General features: G+C 37.6%; 1 protein-coding gene across 2 annotated transcripts in view; it reads right to left on the reverse strand.

Moving 5' to 3' along the window:
* The window catches only part of SEMA3A (semaphorin 3A), a 521,794-nt gene that overhangs the window by 325,548 nt on the left and 174,923 nt on the right, over positions 1-21,323 (reverse strand). The window contains exon 1 of one of the 2 annotated variants that reach the window (XM_071803499.1): positions 7,138-7,156. The exons of the other annotated variant lie outside the window; for it this stretch is intronic. The gene's annotated coding sequence lies outside the window, so the exon portion shown is untranslated. Of the gene's footprint in view, positions 1-7,137; positions 7,157-21,323 lie in introns of those variants that run through there. 2 annotated transcript variants of the gene reach the window in all.

Below are 21,323 nucleotides of genomic sequence, written 5' to 3' on the forward strand. Positions count from 1 at the left end.
GTACTGGTTTAGTCTATTTATGCTTAGCTCTCTACATCTGCTAAGTAATTGCTTTTTTCTTAAATGAAATATTAGAACTCTAGAGCATGTACTTGGTACATATAGACACTGTGGATAGTGTATAATAAAATCATTCATGCTGCAATAATTAAAGCTGTGTCAGCATTTTCATTACAAACTCAATTTTTCAAGTGTTTATAATTCAGCCATAAAAAATTGTTTTGGAGTCTTTCCACCACATCTGAAAGCCCAAAAAATATATCCATAAAGAAGTTTACAAGTTTTGAACACTTGTTTTGCAGGTGCAGAACTTAAAAACAAGTTTGATTTACAAATGAAGTTTGACAAGTAGCCACTGGCATTTTTAAACTCAAACAAATTCAAACCACTTGAGATTATCAGGTTCATAAACCCGTGCTTTCTGTGAGACTGTATTAATTGCTGCAAATGCGTGTTGTCATCCCTCATCAAATTTGTGATTGGTCATGAAAATACTGGTAAATGCTAAGAGTAAGTAAATTTGTAGCCTACAAGATCTTAAATCTAATAATGTGAAGTGTGATTGACGTATTCTTTTATGAATGCAAGTATATGTACATTTAACTCTTTGTAAAGGTGCTAAATCAAAACCCTGTGCTAAATCCAAGCGCTGTGGAAGTCAGACTGGGTTTTGGCAGGATTTTCTCTCTGGAGACAGCAGTTATCTCCTTTTTCACAGATCCAATACAGCATGGGCATCAGCTGCATCTGCTTTCCCACAGTCCCCTGTTAATGTGCCTTAAACCTGGTGTGAAGGGAGCCATTGCATTGATAACAGACTAGCTCACTTGACATGTCACTAAATCTTTTTTCTCAGTCTGCTAAAATGGCTGCCAAGTAAGGTCACTTGACTGGAGCTTCTTGTAACAGAATAAATGGATGAACTGTGGAACCACAACTAGTTCCATGAAATAACAAACAGGGCTTTGCTTCGTATATCCCTGTCACCTCATACATGCATTCATCAGCTTGTGGAAATTTGGCCTGTGAAGACGTGGAAGCACTGATCCATGGACCATCAAGCTTTACTGGCATGTTGTGTCTTTCTGGGTGTGTAAGGAGCCCTGACAGAATTGTTCTCTGCTGTGCTGGTCATATGCACAGACTTCTCAAATCTCTGCTTCTTCAAACAGAAATGCATGCCTCCTCTATTAAATAAAGAGAGGGTTTTTTCCATTAATAAGGGTAGAAGCATGTTTATCTTTCAAGTAGACTAATCCCTGTAAATTCTGTTCTATTTTACATATCCTATCCTTGTTTTAAAACAAGACCTTAGTAATGTTTCACTTTTCAGCTGTGCATTAGCCAGTAGAAGATCTCTCAGGGATGAGTCTCTTTGTCTTGTTGATAGAGGCAAACAGAAATAGCCTTTACCCTACAGAGCAAAAAGCTCTGAAAACCAGTCTTCAGGTCCTGTTCACACCCATTCTGCATATTATTTGGCTTGGAGGCTTCATATGGTATCTCTATCACCCTTAAACAAGATCACTGCTTTGTTTTGTTTTCATCTTGATACAAATGAAATATTTTGGAGACTGTGTTTCAGCTATTTAAGTGGTATTTTTAAAGCATGATGCCCAGGATCAGGAGGTGAATGCTCCATTGTGTGACAGGTCAGGATGGACTAGGAGGCATTTTAGATGTTGGAATATTCTACATCAGATAGAGGTGACATAGTGGTGACATAGTTGTCTGTAACTTTTGCGCCCCTATAGAGATATTTTTATTCTCTTCAACATCTTGACTAGGACAGTAGACATGCCAGGCACTATCTTTGGAACAGGTATATATTTGGACTTACTAAACTAGTTCTTTAGGAATTTTACAAAACTTGATTTAGAAAAATATTTTTTTTTCCTCATACTGCCACAGCATTGAAAAGAAAATGTATGTTTGTCTGGGTGCTCAAGGCCTATGGTTTAAAAACCAACATTACTAAAACATTACCACTTATCAGTTCTCAAGATGAAAGAGTCGATTTGTACTGTGAGAAAACCCACTGAAGTAAAAATATTTCAGTAGAAATAATATTACTTTGTACAATGCATGTTTCTTCCGTTTTCTCCAATGTAAATTTTGAGGGTAATGCTAATGTTATTACACAGGTATGACACACATCTGTGATGTGCGTCATGTGAATTTGCCGTGCTGATATTTCAAAGACTGGTTTACATTCACGGATCTTTTAAAGTGCAGCACAACCTTCTGGAAATTTAGCAAACACATTTTTGACCTCAACCCTTCCTGAATACAGTATTGTTGGCCAATTTGTCCCAATTTTACAGGTTTTTAACCTCAAAGTTACCAGAATAAAAAGAAACCTAGTAGCTGGTGTTACTTTAAACCAGTTCACAATAAAAAGGACCCCAGCTGTTAATTCCAAGCAAGCAAATGAATTAACACCTGAGTTGAATTTAATATTGTAAATCCAAAACAAGATTTTGAAAAAAACCACAAAACAATCCTATTGTTTAGTCTAGTTGAATCTTTTTCTCACTCTTAAATGTAAAGAAAAAAAAAAAAAGAAAAATAAATTATTCTGATTCATGGTTTCCTTACCACTGTTTTCTGAGGTTTTGCACTGAATCAAACTCATAGTCATTGTGCATGGGATTTGTGCATATCATGGGGTCCATATATCTTTACCACCCTTTAAAAAATAGCAGTAAAAAAAAACCCCAGAAAGCCTTTTCCATTAATCATTTCAAGTGAACTCACATTTTTAGAACAAGGACAGAGGCACGTTGCTCTCAAAATGTACTCCTTTGCTCTTTGTTTTAATAACATTTGCACTCCAATCTCTCATAGGAAGAAGAGGGTAATACACAGCTTGACTCTAAGAAAGCATAGTTTTCAATTTCCTCCTGAAGTTTTATTTCCATTATTCCTGAATACTTGTATCTATTGCCATCAGCATCCAAGTTGCTTACCTCCATGGAAGGCCAAACTACTAGTAATTATGAGAAAAATCACTTGATAAACTAGTACTGGAATATCAGAATGATATATCAGAATGACAGCATTATCTGATACAAGCACTATATGTGACCGTCTGCAAGTCCAAATATTAAGAATAAAATTATCAGTGATCAACAAATCAACACCTCTTTGCTGTGATACCACTGAGATAAATAAGCAAAAAGAACAGATTACTGGTATTCTAAGACTTTCATTCTGATACAGAGTACTAAAAGAGAACCAAGAGAGAAAATGTAATCAATGTCTGAATACAACAGAAATTTTGAAAAACTTTTCTTTTTTTACTTGAAGTGATTTATTTTTAATATAGACAGCAGCAATAAATCTTTTTTTTTTGTATCCAGATTCCTAAAATATCGGTCCATCTTTAAATTTAAACATTATTTAAAAAGTATGTGTCAGACATTAACTACCAAAACTTAATTATCAATGGACATAAGCTTTCTAGATCAAAGGTCTAGTTTCCATGACAGTACCTCTGAAATAACAGTTCATGCACCAAATCAGCATTGATACTTCCTTAACATAAAAGGAATGAAAATCAAATTATGTTCATTTCTGCCTATATTCATAAAAGTAACCAAGACTTAGGAAAGCAAAATTCACAAGTCTGAAGTGTATTGATGTAAATAATCAGTGTTATTTTAGTGTAAACAACACTGGCATGCTTTCTAAACAGACTTGCAGTACATTGGCCTTAGCAGAACAAAGATCTGAACTAGCTTATAACTGCTGTTTTATATGAAGAATAATAATACAGATGAAGAGAAGCTTTCTTCAGTAATTGCTTATGGAAAATATTTTGGATTTGTGGAATATACATGATTTGAGGTTTTCCTGTAACCCTAGCTAATGTCCTGGTAATCTTTTGATGCTCATCAGTAACACATTGTTATGCCTATAAGCACTTTTTCTACATCTTTTTCAGTTTAAGACTCATTAAATCTTTAGCAGCCATGAGTAATAGTATCAAAGAAGATAATACAGGATTCATTGTGTCATACAATACCTATAGCTTCCACTACACTAGCAAATGTGAGCAAAATTAAAGCCTTCTGTAGAAATGTTAGTTATAGAAAGAAAAAAGACTTGCTTAATATTTATGTCTTCAGTGAAGTTTTGTTAGTAAACAAAATAGTCAAATTATGTCTATTAAGAAAATATTTTCAAAATGACTACTGATTAATTAACAATTCTTGTTTACTTTAGATTATTGAAGTGTTAGACATTGTGTTTCCATTATAAATCTTATGCATAACTGACAATTTGCCACTGGGCCATTGGTTGAATCTGGGACTAATAAAACTGAAAATCTCAAATGCCTGTGCCTAAACAGAATCTCCTAGGGTTGATATCAGAAAGAAACATTGTTGCTCAACAAATTGCTACTTTATCTTTTTTTTTTGGGTAAATGTAATAACAATTAAGTTTATGCATAAACCCAGAACTCTGTGACACTCATGAGTTCTCGCTGAGGTCAGGAGTAGGCTCTACAATATGGAAATGACATATTTTTCATGTTCAAATTATGAAGCCAACAGAAGAGGTCTTGAGGATCCAAAGCTCTGTTTCAAAGTAGGGAGAAAGCATAGGTCATACTGTTTCTTGTAAGTATATGTATATATTCATGTGTATATCGGAAAGATGGTGAAAGAGAGAAAAGAATAGATCAAGCGGTTACACTGCATATACTCAAAACTTGCAAGAATGGGAAGAAACATGATGCTTATAAAAATATATAAAAGTTGTTCTATTGCAAAAATGTAACACAAAATAGAAGATGATACTGTAACTTTCAAATGCATAATGTTTCAATTAAGAAAACCCCAAACCAACACATTAAAACCTAATAATTGAACAGTATGTATGGTAAAAATGCATGACTTTTTTCTTTTTTTTTCTTTCTTGATTTAAACTGTCTAGCAAACTGGGATAATTTCTTCAGGTTTGTTTATGAAAATGTAAACTTATCAGTTGATAGCATCTGCATCCTTTTTTGTTCCTATCCCTAAATGCTTTGCAGAGCAATGAGTTGCATTGAAAACAAAGGATAAAGTACCACTCAAAATTTGTTGAACTGGAAAAAAACAGAGTAATTTGTTTTGATCTAGTTACTGGCAGAGTACTTGATGTCAGTATGTTAGCGAGAATGTGCCTCATAACTCTACCACCTCACTTGTATTTGTTGTACCTTAACCTCATAGCTATACTGCAACATCTAGGACCTTTTTTACATACTATTATTATGTATGGATTGCTGCAAAGCTCTGTTCAAGATACATACATACTGACATAAAGCAAACAGTAGCTTCTTGTGAATTCACACTTAAGCACTTTGCAGTTGTGGAAGAAAAGCACTGCTGGTTATGATTTTTAAAATCTAAAAGCCATTTTCCACTGGGTTAAATTTAAGAGAGAGAAAATGCCTATTACTACTTACAAGTTATGCTACCTATTAGTGATCCAGTTCTTTGTAAATGACTTTCTGTTAAACACAGCCTGACCTCACCATTTAGGGGCAGCTGTTGGAGCTGCACTACTGGAGTGTATGAACTGAACTACTACAGTGTTCTTGAGCTAGGGGAGGCACAATGAAATTAGAGTCTCTCCCTGTAGGGGGTGAACGTTGACCGCTGTGTGATGCCAGCAACTACAGGTCTAAATATTTCTTCTGAGATGGTTGTTTTACCTTCCTAAACTTCCAACTTCGTCCCTTTTAAATTACCACATTTAGAAGCTTACTGTTAACAGACTGGATGCTTCTGAGCAGCAGTTAGACTAATGGCTATCATGCACAAAGGATAACTGTAACAGGATAAAGCCATGGCTAATTAAAAGCCCCATATATACTTGTCTGTCCACGAGCAAAGAAAATAACTCTTCTGCAGAAGGGAAGACTACTGAAAACATTTTATAGGTATAACAGTGCAGGCTCATTTGTTCCACTTCCAGTGTTGACAACAGCCACCAACCTGGGTGATAGTTCAGAATAAATTAAACCTAAAGTGAAAAGTGTCATCTCATTCAATTCTCCAGAAAATAAATTCAGACATACTTATGATATGGATTCTTACACTGTGTCATCATCTACTTGAGACACTGGTGGTTCCTTTTTATACTGCATGTGTTTACTTCTCAGACAGAACATTTTGTATATACAATGGACACATTATTTTACATTGGCTGACATTCCACCTGAAAGTCCATCACAGCAAGCTTGTTAATGTGCTTCAGGCTATACAGTACAGTAGTAAACAGACTCCCAATAGCAAAGTAAAACTCTGGTAGGAGGCTTAAAGAATACGTGTGCTAAGATCAAATCTTGCCTTCAAGTTCAAGAACAGTTTAACAGTGAATACGAAGTTGTAAATGCAAAGTAAAGGCAATTTTAAGGCTGCTTTAAACTGAGCATGAAAGACTGAGGAGTCAAAGTTGAGATTCTATACATCTGGTTTTAATATGCCTCTTGCATTTTAGACAATCAACCTTCTTTTTTTGTTTCAAGCTTCACTATCATTGTGGATAATACAGTTTGCTAGTTTATAGTTTGGCAACATTCTCAGTAAGTTTGAATAAATTGTTTGGTAAACAAAATAATGCAGCTTGCTTTTTCAGGTTAAATTATTTTCATTTTTTAATGTCTAACATTTCTAATTCTTGCTTCCCCCTTTCCCTCCTCTCCCTCACTCCTCTCCTCGACCCCCCCACCCACCCCCCTGCCAAAAGAAAGTGGTTCACAGTACTTGACTTTCTTCACTTAAGGATTTTCATTCATGCATTTTATAACAGAAATTATTAAACCCCACTTCTGCTCAGTAAATAGATATTGTACAGACACATATCTCAATAGACAAATGGACCTATGTGTTACTGATATCATTATATAGCTCAGTTTTAGATAACAATGCTGCTGCAGACCAGCTGTATGGTCTGAGCAATCAGACTGAAGTGGCAGGACAAGGACACAGACTAAAATGAAACAGGAAGAAACACACAAGGGATCTGCATGCAAACATTATTCTGCTTAATTTCTGCACCAGCCTTTAGAGAATTCCCTCAAAAGTAAACACAGTTAATTAATTCCCAAGTAAAATAAGTAAACGCAAATATTCCACTTACTGTGTGCTGCGCTTTGTCCGTGCACTGAAGAGACAGTTCTGCAGCGCTCACCTAGATCCAGGTTGCTTTCTAAATTAGTCATACATGTAAGCTGGAGGAAGCTCATTGACTTTTTAACTGTGCAAAGAACAACCCATCTCACTGCTGCTAGACAACCCTTCAGGACACTGTACTGAACTTCAGCACAAGAGCACGGCATCTATTACGCTTGAGGCTCTACCATTTCACCTACACCTGGGTGGATCTATCAAGCTTCATCTCTATTAGGGCGGTTTGACTATGTGGTTTAAAGGAAAAAAAAAAAAAAGAGAGAGGGGGAGTGAGGGAAAGAGAGAGGGAGAGAGAGAGAAAAAAGGGCTTGCCGTTGTCACACTTGTTTCCTATTAAAGAGCCTTACGGTGGATTGAGTAATTGTGTACGAAGGTAGTCTGGCTGGCAGATGTGTGCAGCCCCAGTGGAGCACTAGATTCAAGGCAGATGGGTTGTACCAGGGCGCAAACAACATTGCAAAAAGAGAGGCGTGATTAAAACAGCAGGCCGCCGTTTTACAGTGCGAGAAGTGGGGATAGCGTGAAAGCTCCCAGGAACTAAAACTCCCCAAAATGGGAACTGTACAGACACAAACAAAGCTGATAAAGTGCAATGGATGATCAAATTGACTGAGTTATGCAATACTGAAGCCATCATGATTATTAATGAGCCTCTTTCCCCTCCTCCCCCTTGCAGGCACTTACGTTAGAAATACTCAGTTGCAAAGAGCTTGAGCATGGGTTTATTCAAAACAGAATCCCAGGCTACCGTACAGTCTGAGGCATCTTTTGGAAATGGATTAGAGTTGCTTTGAGGGTTTTACGTTGTGTGTCAGGTCTGGTTCAGTTTAAAAGAAAAAGAGAAGCTGAACGATGGGAATGAATCTGCCGTTAGTAGTTATTTCAGAGAATGGTTGAAGCAGATTATCAGAGAAGTGAACAAGGAATCCTTATTATAAACTTATTATAAACTTCTGTCTGACATGCACAGGGCCAAAATCAGCCCTGCTGTAACCAGTATATGTCAGGGGTGATTTTGTCATACTGCCTCTCCCAGGTTACTGAAACTTGGCTACAACAGATGGTGAGAGAATCCCTGTTATCACAACAATGATTTGTAATAGTACACGTTAAACTCCTATGCAGATAGGAGAGAAGGGCTACTTGTGTAGTTCTGAAATGATCTTGAGCACAGAGCTCCCATGTGTGAGCTCATGTGTGCACCGGCTGTCTACTTTGAGGTTTAAAGAGAACTTAAATAATGTTTACCTACCTTTTGCTGAACTTCTACTCAGAAATGATGATTCTGATACAATTCCCTCAGTGAATCTCTACTTCAATTTTTTTCCACTAACAATGGAAGACACCACAGCACAGATGTTCACGTCTGAGCTGATCACCCCAGGACACCTCTGTGGTCAATGGTGAGGAACAGGCACTGCTAGAAGGCAGCTAGTCTGAGCCTACATAGGTACCTGAAGAGGTCAAGTGGATCACATCCCATTCCTATTGATTATCGTGGCATTTCAGATTCAAGTTAACTAAGGTAAATCCCCCACTCTGCATGTCTGATCCTCAAACAGTTTAAATCAGCAACAACCAGTGTAGTTATGATGTTTTATAAGAATGGAGGTTAGGGTCATGCAGCCCAAAACAATACCACTACAGTATTCTAGGATACCAACGTAGGATACTATAGTACTTATTTATTGTGTATAGGGAATGCTGGTCCTTAATATCTACCAGCTGTTTTATCAGGCCCTTTAGACAAGAATGGTTTATATACAAAATCCTATGGATATTTCCCATGTAAGCTCTTGTTATTAATTTTTCAATAAGGCCCATTCATATCCAGGTAACTGAAACAGCAAAGGAAACATAAAAATGGGCAAATATTTTTCTTTTTATAGCAAAGTTCCTTTTCCTCCTTGTCCTAGAATTTTTTCAGCACAACAGGAGTTTCACAAGAATGTAGTTTTCATTACTTTCCCAGTTTAAGAAGCTAGATTGTTGGCATGCTCTTCTCACTTCATGAACTTTCTTAGAGGCACAAAATAAATGAAGAATGGCTTAGGGATCAATGAGCCTTAAAATTCACATAAGGGGTTGCCTATGCCTAAAGTTAGAAAAAATCCAAATTTAAAGTTCATCAAAAGTCTTAAATTCTGAATCTGCAGTAGCAGAGTGTCTCGGGCCTCACAACACTGAAGAGTTTATTGTCCTTTTCATGCCTGAATTTTTGATATCCTTTGGAAGCAAAGAGTTCACCTTCTATCTAGAAGCATTTTGTTAGACTGCTGATGGAGTAACTTTGTACAAAATGAACTTCTAATTTTCAAAAACAATCAAATGTATTCTAACGCACGACTGTCCAGATAATACTGACTGTCTTTCTGTAATTAGATGCTTTCAATGTCTTCACTTTTCATAAGATAGGAAAGGATTCCCTGGACCAAATTTAGCATGGGAGAGTTATACTGTTTAGCGTGGTAGCTGAGACATTCACCTGAGGCAACAGAGATGGAAAATGTCTCTTTTTATATTTACCACAGACTGCTTATTCAAAGGCAGTTCAATGAAAAATACACAAACAGTCTTTGACAGGAGGCAGAGCTGGATTTGATCCCTTCAGGAAGAGAAAGGACCAGACCAAGGATCAGGATATTTATATTCCAGAAGAGGGTTTCAAAAGAAATATTGTAGAGTAAAAGGCAGTTCTCTTACAGGCATCATTTCTGCCCTCCCCCTGCCTTCTCTGACCTCCTGAAATGAAATTAGTAGACATACAATTTCAGAGAAAGAATCTAAATGAAAGAAGATACACGATCTGACATATAAAAGAGACACCTCAAACAGACAGGAGGAGGTGTTCAACAATAACCTCTTCTCTCATTTCTTATGGCATCTCACTTAGCACACTGCATGCTCAGAACAACATTCTTGATTCCTTGGGCGCTGTGGAAAGGGTTAGGGTGTGTGCACAAAAGACTGACCTTAGTCCTAAGAGAGGTATACTTGCCAAAGAGTCCCTCAATAATCAGTGAAGTTGGATGTGTCCACAATTGAGAGCAGCCTGTGGACAACAGACTGGGGGACAGTAATACTGTTTAGCTCTACATCCAAAATTATACAGTTTTCATTTCTGTACTACTTCTTTAACAAGGTGACTGACCTGTGTAAACTATAGGTAAAAACTAGCAAGGTTTTTGCATTCTCTGAGCTCGTCATCCAGCCACTGGGAGTCACTGGGAGACTGCTCTCTGCTGCCTTGTGAAGATATCTGTTTATCTTGAGTCTTTCTCATCTATTTATGCAGAAAGTATTGAAGCTATTATTGAATTGCCATGAGGTTCTGACTTGTCCGTTACATTTTAAATAAGATTTTTCCTGGGAAATCTGTCTTTTTCCACATAGTTCTTGGCATGTAGTTTTATTTGACTTCAGAGAAGAGAACCTTCCAGAATGGTAGGGCTGATTCTTCTCCCATTTACACCTCTACGACTCACTGACTTCAGGATAAGTCCCTTTCTGACATCTCCAAGGGTGTTAGGATGGTTCTGTTGTCTATGAAACTGTTACATGACCACCCACTATTAAACAGATGTTCCCTGGCTCAAAATATAAATAGAGTCTGGAGTGTGAAGTTGGCTGTGATTTATTTAGGTAACTGTGACCTTGTATGGAAATATTCTCACTTTTTTCTTTTTGGAAAAAACATAACAACTGATTTTCAGCAGAAGAAAGCTTCTGGGCTAGAAAAGGGTTTTTCCTTCACATATAATTATACTGAGATTTACCTGAGTTACAGGATGTGAAAAATGCCTTGTTCAGGAAAATATAGGCAGAATAAAAAAGAAAGAAAACAAGCAAGCAAACAAACAAATTCCAAACAAAGCCAAACCAGAATATTTTCAGAAATTGGATCTGTATTTTCCCTTTAATCAAATGAATCAGATAAGAGCCTGCATCTCAACAAACTAAATTATTCAAGTGCCTTGTTAAAAAAAAAAAAAAAAGATTTTTGGTCAGTATTTCCCTTTAGGATGTCTCTGATTTCTCTCTAAAAAAAGTCTCAATAAATTGTAAGAACTGTCCCATTGGATTACTGGTATTGCAGGGGGGACTGATGCTCTGACAGCAGACTGGTGGCAGAATTGTGGCTGTAATGGGAAGAGGAGGAAATGAGGTGGCAACTACAAGAGGCCCAGTGAGTTGGCTGTGGAATGACGTACCTCACCTGCAGCAGCTGTCAGTCTAGGGATTTCATTGACACTTTCTCTCTGGCAAAAGAAGCCTGCTCTTCTTTATTGGGGTTGGGCAGAAAAGAGCACAGAAATTACACAACCTCTAAGGGGGTGTTGACAACCTTCTAGGCTCAGTGTTCAGTCCCTGAAAGCTGTGGTGGAAATGCCTCCACAACACATCTCTCTCTGCTACCTCTCTGCAAGTTACTCTGTCTATGCGCTAGATCATGGTCCCTCTAGCAGTGCCAGAATTGCAGGTTACTCACTGAATGAGTGCATTCATGTCCAGCAAATCTATGTGTTTTGATCAGAAACAATGAATGTGTAGGTAGGAGGATGCAGAAATTTGTGAGTAAAAATGAGATGTCAGGGAACAGACTGCTACATTGCCAGAACAAGTCATCCTACCCTATCTGCTTCTAAACTGCCTATGATGCAGTTGAGGATCCCATACAGCCCACACACTAGTACAAATCCAGTGCCTCTGACTTGGGCCAGGAAATTTAAACTGTCCTCTTTTTTTATTTTCTTTTGAGCTTGGATAACAAGTTGTGTGAGTTAGATGCAAGTATACGGGGGAGGACAGTGTTCATAACCTTGGCTGCTGTAGAACAAGTTCAGGGCCATGGCTGGGCCTTGGGGAGCAGCAGTCTAATCTTCTGTTAATTATTTAAGTTTCTGAAGAAAATGTTTTAGGTCTCCGCACAGATAAAACTCATCATTTAACTACCTTTATGCAAACTTATTGTTTTTAAATGAGGAAGTATTTATTATTGTGGACACCCAAACAGAGAAATTTATTTTCACAGGCTTTTGGGTGAAGGCCTAGAGATGGTATCACATAAGAAATTTAGCAAGAATCGCTAGAAATCAAACCAAAGCATTCTGTATTGTGAAACTCTTCCTGGTAAAAAAATCACAATTTTATAGCTACAGAGTGCAGAAGCAGCAAATTGCATTATTATAGAACTCAAGATTCTTTTTTTTTGTGGTTAGGAAAACGTGAATATTCACTAACACTGGATCATGTATTGCAGGAATTGTGTAGCCCTGACTCAAATGTGGCAGGAGGTGGTGGAGGGGAAAAGATGCACAGGCATCATGTAACCACATTGCATGATCTGGGAACATGCCCACACCAGTGAGTGATAATTGGGATTGTCACCTCTAAAAACAGTTACTTCAGACCTGGACAAACTTCAAATATAGAGATCACTGGGGTCAGGGGTCTAGGACATACTGGAGGACAAACAGATGGTTTGAATGGTCTGTGAGCTAATAGAACAAAACTAATTGGTGTAAATACAGGTTTGAAACTAGCCAGATGAGTTGGGAATTGCTAAGTGTGCTGTGTGGAGAGTGGAGGTGGGAGTAGGATGGGTAATCAAAGCCTTCTTGCCCTGTTAAGACAACAGATTGCCTATGCAAGGCAGCAGACCAGTTTCTGGAGCTGTAATTTTACCCAAATCTTGGCCAATCTGATAAGTTGTTAGTACTGAAACCAGGAGGTGCCATTGCTCCCCCTCTCCTGAATGAGGTGGGAGGGAGAAGCAGTGAACAGGAGGCAATGGTGCTTCCCCTTTGGTAGTGCTCACCTACAGCACTGGGTCACAGCATCTCACAAAACCTCCACCTAAGTTTAGTCATTTCTTACTGCTGCAGAAGATGTATTAAGTTGTTGAGAACTTTCCCAAATATTGGGTGAATATTACCCAAATCAGGGGCTTAGCGTTATCCCATCAGAAGATTTTCTATCAGTTTGACAGCCACAGTGGCTGCAGAATTAGGTGCATTTACAGTAAATTTACAGATTACAGGGCTTTCTGAAATGTCCTTCCGCATTGCTGTGCCCACTTTAAACAACTGATTTTGTTTCGTAGAGAATTTATGGGTGCATACAGCTATTTTTTTCAGCTATATTAAAAAGAGAAGGAAAGAATGCTAAGAGAGAGAACACATTCATAAGTTTTTACTATTGTCTCCTCGTGGAGGTGCTTAGGGAATTACATCATGGTGAGCTCTTCCAGCAAGAGCATAGACATGTCTTTCGTGTTGTTTTTTCAGCAATTACCAGCAGTTACCAGTAGGTAATAAATATTTCCGTAGTGACTTATTACTGTGCTTCTTAACGCTGCTGATAAACATGGGTTGCTGTGGTCTTGCCACAAACCAGTTGCAACAAGAAACCCCGAACTCAGATTTAAGAGTGAAAAATTATATAAAGCAGGTCAATATGTTTTAGGATTCATGCATCTAATCCTGCACTTCGTCCTCCTTCAGTAGCCCCTGTTAAACTTTTTTTTTTTTTCTGTGAAAGTGGCTGAAATCCAGACTAATAGGATGGGTCTAGTCTGCATAGAGAAGCAGAGCCAAACTTACACATACCACCCTATTACACATTTCCACCACAGAGTTATAGAAAGCAGCTAAATAATTCTGCAGGTAAAAAGGCTTCAGAGTACCTGTGCAGCCTTTCCCCTGTATTTTCTGATTGTAAAAATCAGTGGAAACTAGGGTTTTCTGGGGCGGGGGGGGTGATCTTGGGTAACTTCCTTTATTACTCCTTATTCTCACCATCTGTCAAAAGCCAATGATACTACCCTCCAGAAAGGTGGTTTGAGATTTATGGACAGTAAATGCAGAACAAGCAGTAGTTTTTATTGTATTACAAGGTGGGACTTCCATAAGCTTAGTTAAATGTCATAAAATGCATACTTCAGTAGGGGTTTTATGTATTTTTCAACAGTAATGTGCTTTTCTGTAATTCTTACAGGACAGAAAGATGCAAAGGGAGACAGAAGTTAATGGCCATTTTCCCACTATTTTGAATTAACATAGCTCTACTGAACTGTACCAGGCTCTACAAGCTAAGAATTGGCGTTTCCTCCATTTTACTACATGTAGGAATACTCTTTCTCTTTGAAGATCTGCTTCTTTGATGTCATCAGGGGAAAATTCTTTTGGTCCTTTAAGTGAAAATATTGGTATTTCTGTAAATAAAAATCTTAATGTATAATTCTTCCTTCACCCTCCTTCACAAATTTTGCATATGTGAAGCTGCTGAAGTTTATGAAACAAGAAACTTTGATTATGGCTGTTTGGCCTACTTACGTTTAACTGTTAAAGAAGACAAAACTAAAACAAATTTTGAGGTCTTTTTTACACAGGAAATTTCAAGTGGAAGTGGAAGCTGTTTCTCATTGTTCAAATTCTCATTCTACAATAATTTCACATTTCAGAGTGGCATGTTACATGTGTCATTTTATTTATGTCATGAAACCCTACAAGGCAAATGCAACGCATTTAGTAAGTCCAGATTTTGCTATGACCACAACTTAAAAGCACAGGAAGTTCAGTTTCTTTAACATAACATTTGCCCCTCTCTCTCCATTCATAATTTAGTGGCCTGTTACTGCTTGGTTTCCCAATGAGGTTTCTCATTTTGACCCTATCTACTCGCAGTTTCTACCAAATTATTCTGTTTTTCTACTGCCCAGCTCTCCTTCAACATCTCCCCAGTCTGGCCTCCACATTTGAGGTAGTGAATAAAATAAATCCTTTCTGGTTTAGAGTTGCTAAATCTTATTTTTGGAAGCCAAATGAAAAACCTGAGGTTTGGAGCTTATTCCAAATTAAACTCAGTCTCTGAGAGATATTGGTGGTTTGGCTGAATGGTCTGAGATGCATCTCCTCTCTGCTCAGATCTCATCACCACTTTCTGACCTGGATCCCTGCATCAGCCTTTTGCTTACTTGTCTGAGTAATCTCCAGTTTATTCTCATTTTTAAGACATTTTACATTCTTATCACTGTATGACATCATTCAGTCTTTTTAGACAAGTTCAATTTCCTACTCATTTATTCATTTAGACCTTCTCTCCATTCTTATGCACCAGGAATAATTTTGTTTCTATTTTATGCTCCCATTTTTCCTTGTTCTTACTCAATTTTTAAGTCTTAAGACTTAAGCTTCTTGCTCCCTCTTCCCCTAGTTTCTGAATTTTTTTCCCACACACCATTTTCTCATGAATCCACATAGTAAGACCTAAAGTATACATCTCTATCTTTGGAGCTAAAATAACTCCTTTTGATTATAAGCAACTAGCTGGCTTGAACAGAGTGGACAGACCATGACGTCATCTCACACAGAGACAGAATATACTGGGGAAGACGCAGCACAGTTGGATGGGTGGACCAGGGAGAACTAGAACAAGAGTGTTCTGCACCAAGAAACATGGTGCAGACACGTCATTTGTCAGCCCTTCTGCTTTACACTTGGCCCTGGCTATAATGAGATTCATATGATTTCTTATATCTACATCTTTCAGAAAACACACCGCAAGATGTTGTGTGGCTTAGAGTGGATGACGCTTTTTCTGCTAAGACAAAGAGTTCTGAATGTCACTTTTAATCTATTGTTGTACATACTTCTAGATACACAACATTTACAGAGATATAGCTTTTTTTAAAACACATTATTCCAGTAGCGTAGAGACACACTGGACGGAGCCAGGGCTTCATAGCACCAGATGCTGGAAATAGTCCTTTCCTGAAGACTTCATCAATAGTTGACAAGACTGTTGATGTGATGTTTTGAAGATTCAGTAAAAGTCATAGAAAAATAATATTTCCAGGAGATTATGTAATATTAGAAAATATCAAGTGATCAGCCATAACATTTAACTGCTATGCATCTATAGATTTCTGTATGTAGACTCATACAAGTTGTCTTAAAATCTTCAAAAATGAACATACGGTACACAAAATATCTCCAATATATCACTTCCATTGAGAAAAATTACCAAAGAATATTACCAAAGGTCATGAAACTCTTAACTTCAAGCTCTGTTCCTAATCCTCATGAAAATGACAGTTTGTTGTAAGGTAGACTGTGTGCATTCTATCTGGAGTTCATAAAATCTGATATTTCTGCAAGTCCTGTCCCTTTTAGTGCAAGATTCATTGAGGTTAGATGAATGAAACACTAAAATTACATAAAGAGGTCAGGGCTACATTCGAGTTAAGTGGCCATTTGAAGAAAAACATACACACAGACAGGGCAAGAACTAAAATACCTAATATGAATTACTTTCACAAAACACATAAGGAATCAGACACAAATTACCTGAAATGGGAAGAAGGGGAAAAAAAAAAAAAAGGAAAAAAAGAATTTTTGGCACCCAGTGTCTGATTATTGGTATGTGAAACACTGAAACTTTCAACGTGGAGTGTGGAAGAATTAAAATAATGAGACTAGGTTTGAAAATCATGCTAGGTTGATTAAGGATTTTTTTAATATGTATTTTTAATTTTGTTTAGTTTCTTTTTACAACATTGCATGAGCATCTTTTTGTTTTGTTACTGGATATTCCACCAAATCTGTTCCTCATAGCCATTCTGTTCCACAGTACACTGAGGCCTAGGAATTACAGGTTCTCCAGTGCTCAGCACAGCCACTGTACTCTTATGTAGATGCTCTACGATTTATTTTGTATTTTCTTCTTGATTTGGGTTTTGAAGATTAGAAATTCAACCAGAGGAGTAGGTAAGAAAGTATTACTCAGATTTATTCTGAAGCCGCTAACTTGGCTGAATGAGGGAAGTAATTGTAAGAAACCATCTTTTTTTGGTGCACTCAAAATTAAAAATATCTTACTATGTTTATTTATTTTTATTAGGCTAATGAATTGCTATAGTTAATTTAGATCTTTATTTTTTCTTAAAAAAAAATAGAAAAAAAAAAGGTAAAAGAAGGGAAAAATATGAAAGAAGAAAAGAAAAAGGGAAAAAAAAAAGGGAAAAGAGAAATAAGTCACAGACTTCATAAAGAAAAAAAATCTGTCCTAAAATTTATTACTAAAAAAAAAAGTCTAAATCTAAGCTTCATAAAAAAAAAAAATCAGTTGTTAAAATTCAGAACATTTATGAGGGAAATAAAATTAGTTCAGACAAAATTAAAATCATTACATCTTTCCACAGATTGTTATTTACTTCTCTATAGCTTTTTCACATGGGTTCTACCTGAAGCCATCACACTGAATGGTGCTTCATTCCGGTATTAGTCTGACTAAATTTAATTTTAACATTTCAGAATAGCATGTGTTTTTCCCACACAGATAGAAATGCCATTGTTATCTTGATTTTCTTTACCTTTTACTATCTTTACTCATCCTTGTGTTTTTTACCTATATTTTTCTTAATTTAGTTGGCTCGTTCTATGCAGTGGAGGACGCAGTATTCCAAGATCAAGAACATCAGAAAATTAACAACACCCCAGGCTCCTCTTTGTTCTTTCCCCATAGTCTGTTATATCTGCTTTTTCAATGGCTTTTAAGCAAAATTCACAAATTTTTCCTGAGTAATGCAACAGTTCATTTAAAACCCTTGTGGCAAAATATGTGTAGGTGAGAGGGCTATATCCTTTTTCATTACTTGACATTTCTAAACACTGAATTTGATCACGCAGAGTTTAAATCAATGTCCAGTCATACAGTTAGTATTAAGGGTGTGGAGCATCTCTCTTGTGAGGAAAGGCTGGGAGGAGCTGGGTCTCTTTAGCTTGGAGAAGAGGAGACTGAGGGGTGACCTCATTAATGTTTATAAATATATAAAGGGTGAGTGTCACGAGGATGGAGCCAGGCTCTTCTCATTGACAACCAACAGTAGGACAAGGGGCAGTGGGTTCAAATTGGAACACAAGAGGTTCCACTTAAAATTGAGAAGAAACTTCTCAGTGAGGGTAACAGAACACTGGAACAGGCTGCGCAGGGGAGTTGTGGAATCTCCTACTCTGGAGACATTCAAAACCCACCTGGACACATTCCTGTGTAGCCTCATCTGGGTGTTCCTGCTCTGGCAGGGGGATTGGACTAGAGTGTCACAAAGATGGAGCCAGGCACTTCTTGGTGACAATCAATGGTAAGACAAGGGGCAATGGGTACAAATTGGAACACAGGAGGTTCCACTTAAATACGAGAAAAAACTTCTTCACAGTGAGGGTGACAGAACACTGGAACAGGCTGCCCAGGGAGATTGTGGAGTCTCCTTCTCTGGAGACATTCAAAACCCACCTGGACATCTCCCTGTGTAACCTCATCTGGGTGTTCCTGCTCTGGCAGGTGGACTGGACTAGATGATCTTTTGAGGTCCCTTCCAATCCCTAACATTCTGTGACATTGTGATTCTGTGATACAGCTGACCTGGTCAACCCACCCCCCTCATACCTTCCTCTCCTACTACACCACCAAAGCAGCACATCCATGACAAGCAAGACTCACCAGATACAGTTATCCAGACTTCTTGCTTTGAAAGCTCTTCACAGCAGGAGTTTAGTGGTCAGAGGGTCCAGAATATATAAAATACAACTTTCTAGGGACTATATTACATTTATCTCTCCTAGAAATACTTTTACCACCTACATGTGGTATGATTCCAAGAAAATACGAAACTGTCAAGGAGACAACTGAAAGAGCTATGGATGTCATCTATCTGGACTTCTGTAAGACCTCTGAGACATTCCCCAGAACATCCTTCTCTCTAAATTAGAGAGATATGGATTTGACGGGTGGACTGTCTGATGGTTACATCCAGAGAGTGGTGGTCAATGGTTCAGTGTCCAAATGGAGATTAGTCATGAGTGGTGTCCCTTGGGGATCCATATTTGGACCAGTACTGTATAATATCTTCATCAATGAGATAGAGAGTGGGATCAAATGCAACCTCAGCAAATTTTCAGATGACACCAAGCTGAGTGATCTGGATGGCAGGACTGAGGGATGGGATGCCCCAAGGGGGTCCTGGATGAGCTTGAAAAGTAGACTCATGTAAACATCAAGAGGCTCCACAACGTTAAGTGCAAGCTATAATTACCCATTTCTAAATTATCCATTCATAACTACACAATTCAATCAGCTTCAGGTCAGTTGCATTCCTGTTTCAGGGTAGAAATGCATCTGCCTTCTCTTTTTGCAAACAGGTTGTGAAGATACCCAAAACCTGACACCACCCCAGTGATTGTGTATCACCACCAACACAGTCAGTACTTTGTTTAAAAGGATCTGTTTCACAGCTTAATGGAGCCAAAATGTTCAAATAGATAAGAGTAAAAATTACATTCACTCATCCTACAATATCTTTTGCTTTTCTCCCTTTTTTCTGCTCCCTCAGAAGCTCTCGTACAAATACTACATAGTGTCCAAACAAATTGGAACCTCCTGCTTCAGCTAGTGTCTTGGCAAATTTCTCTCTTCCTGGAGCTCATTCAGGATTTTCCTGGCTTTGTCTGTAACAGAATGACATCCAGACAAACCATCACCTCCCAAGCCAGCTTTCTGACATATTTTCAAAAGCAAAGGCAGCATTTAGGAACTGTGACTAGGCATAAATGTGTGAAGCAAAGGCATGCACTTTTCTGCAATGGGATTGATTTAAGGCTTAATGTAGTCAACGGAAAGATCCTCACAGATATCAGAGGCTTTTCACTAAACCTATTATTGGCATCCCCTTCAGAATGCAGATCCAGGAATGTGGAGGTAATTCTAAAATAACACCATGATTCTTAATGTAAATTAATACAGTTCATATTTTCTTAAAAAAAAAAAGAAAAAGAAAAAAAGAAAAAGAATCATTTCAGGATGGTTTTCTTTGGAGCTGGATGATGGCCAAGAACTACAAAATGGAAGACAGAGAAATGTGTTATGCTCAGCAACTGAGTAGCTCTGATCAGTAATCCAGATATCTCCCCTGATTGCTTAAGATCAAATCTTGATAAAAACAAAGTTGCTTCTGCTCAGCTCTGATGTGGTTTCAGATGGAAGTTAAAGAACTCAGCACATTTTTTTTTTTATTATTTTGAAGGGAAAAAAGAAAGAAATAAAAATGAGAACAACTGATCCTCCCCAGGATAATCCAGGAAAAAAAATATTCTTTCCAGAAAAATAGGATTTAGTTTCCAAAGTTGTGGTTTAATCTATTTCTCTTTTTCACTATGGTTGTATCACGATCACCCACCAAGATGTAACATTACTGGCACTAAACAGTGTTCTTTATAAAGCTCGTGGGACATGCTAGGTATAAATGTCAGTCAGTCATATAAAAAATTCTTCGACAGCCTTACTCTGCTTAACCAGACTTCCCAAAGCAGCATAATAGCTAAGGGAGGTGAAAATGTGTGTATGGAGCTTAGCCTTACAGATTAAATTGTTGATGGACATTGATGAAAGACAAGCATGATCAAATGAGGGTCTCTGCTGTCTCAGTGATTTAACCCTTTTAATTCTAGCCTCTGAACTGCTGTGATCTTGCATATTCTTCTCTATATTTATGTGATTACTGGTGATTAATGCTTCAGTTTATTACTATTGCTATTGCTATTCTTATTGTTATTGCTATTGCTGTTGCTATTGTTGCTATTACTGCTATTGCTACTGCAATTGTTATTGCTCTTATTACTATTATTGCACTTTCTGGCACCTTTCTGTAGACAACATACTTATAAATGTTTCTAATATCGCTGTATACAAACCAGACCGAGTTCTAGATCCTTACGGATTTTCTGAAATCAATGATGGTTTCACTCTGCCTAATCAGGGCTTCCAATTTATGTTTAGGACATACTTGCAATCAGACAGGTCATAGCTTTAGATTAGTTCTCTTCTGTACTGATAGATGTTAGAAAATAATGAGTAGATGTCAGTGCTGTTGGGACTGGTATGGGCACCATTCTGGTGACAACAGTTTAAGAAAGTCTGCCCTAGTACCCCAGGCTTCCTGACCATGGAAACAGATTCAACTCATGTGGTATGGCCATAAGAACACCTTTGGTTTATTTTTGCTGATTAGGCAGGGGCAATCATCTGCAGTACTACTCCCCAAAAACTAGATTAATTCCAAATCCAGAAATAATTAAATTATCT

The sequence above is a fragment of the Patagioenas fasciata genome, chromosome 1 (assembly GCF_037038585.1).
Source record: "Patagioenas fasciata isolate bPatFas1 chromosome 1, bPatFas1.hap1, whole genome shotgun sequence".
Taxonomy (NCBI): Eukaryota; Metazoa; Chordata; class Aves; order Columbiformes; family Columbidae; genus Patagioenas; species Patagioenas fasciata.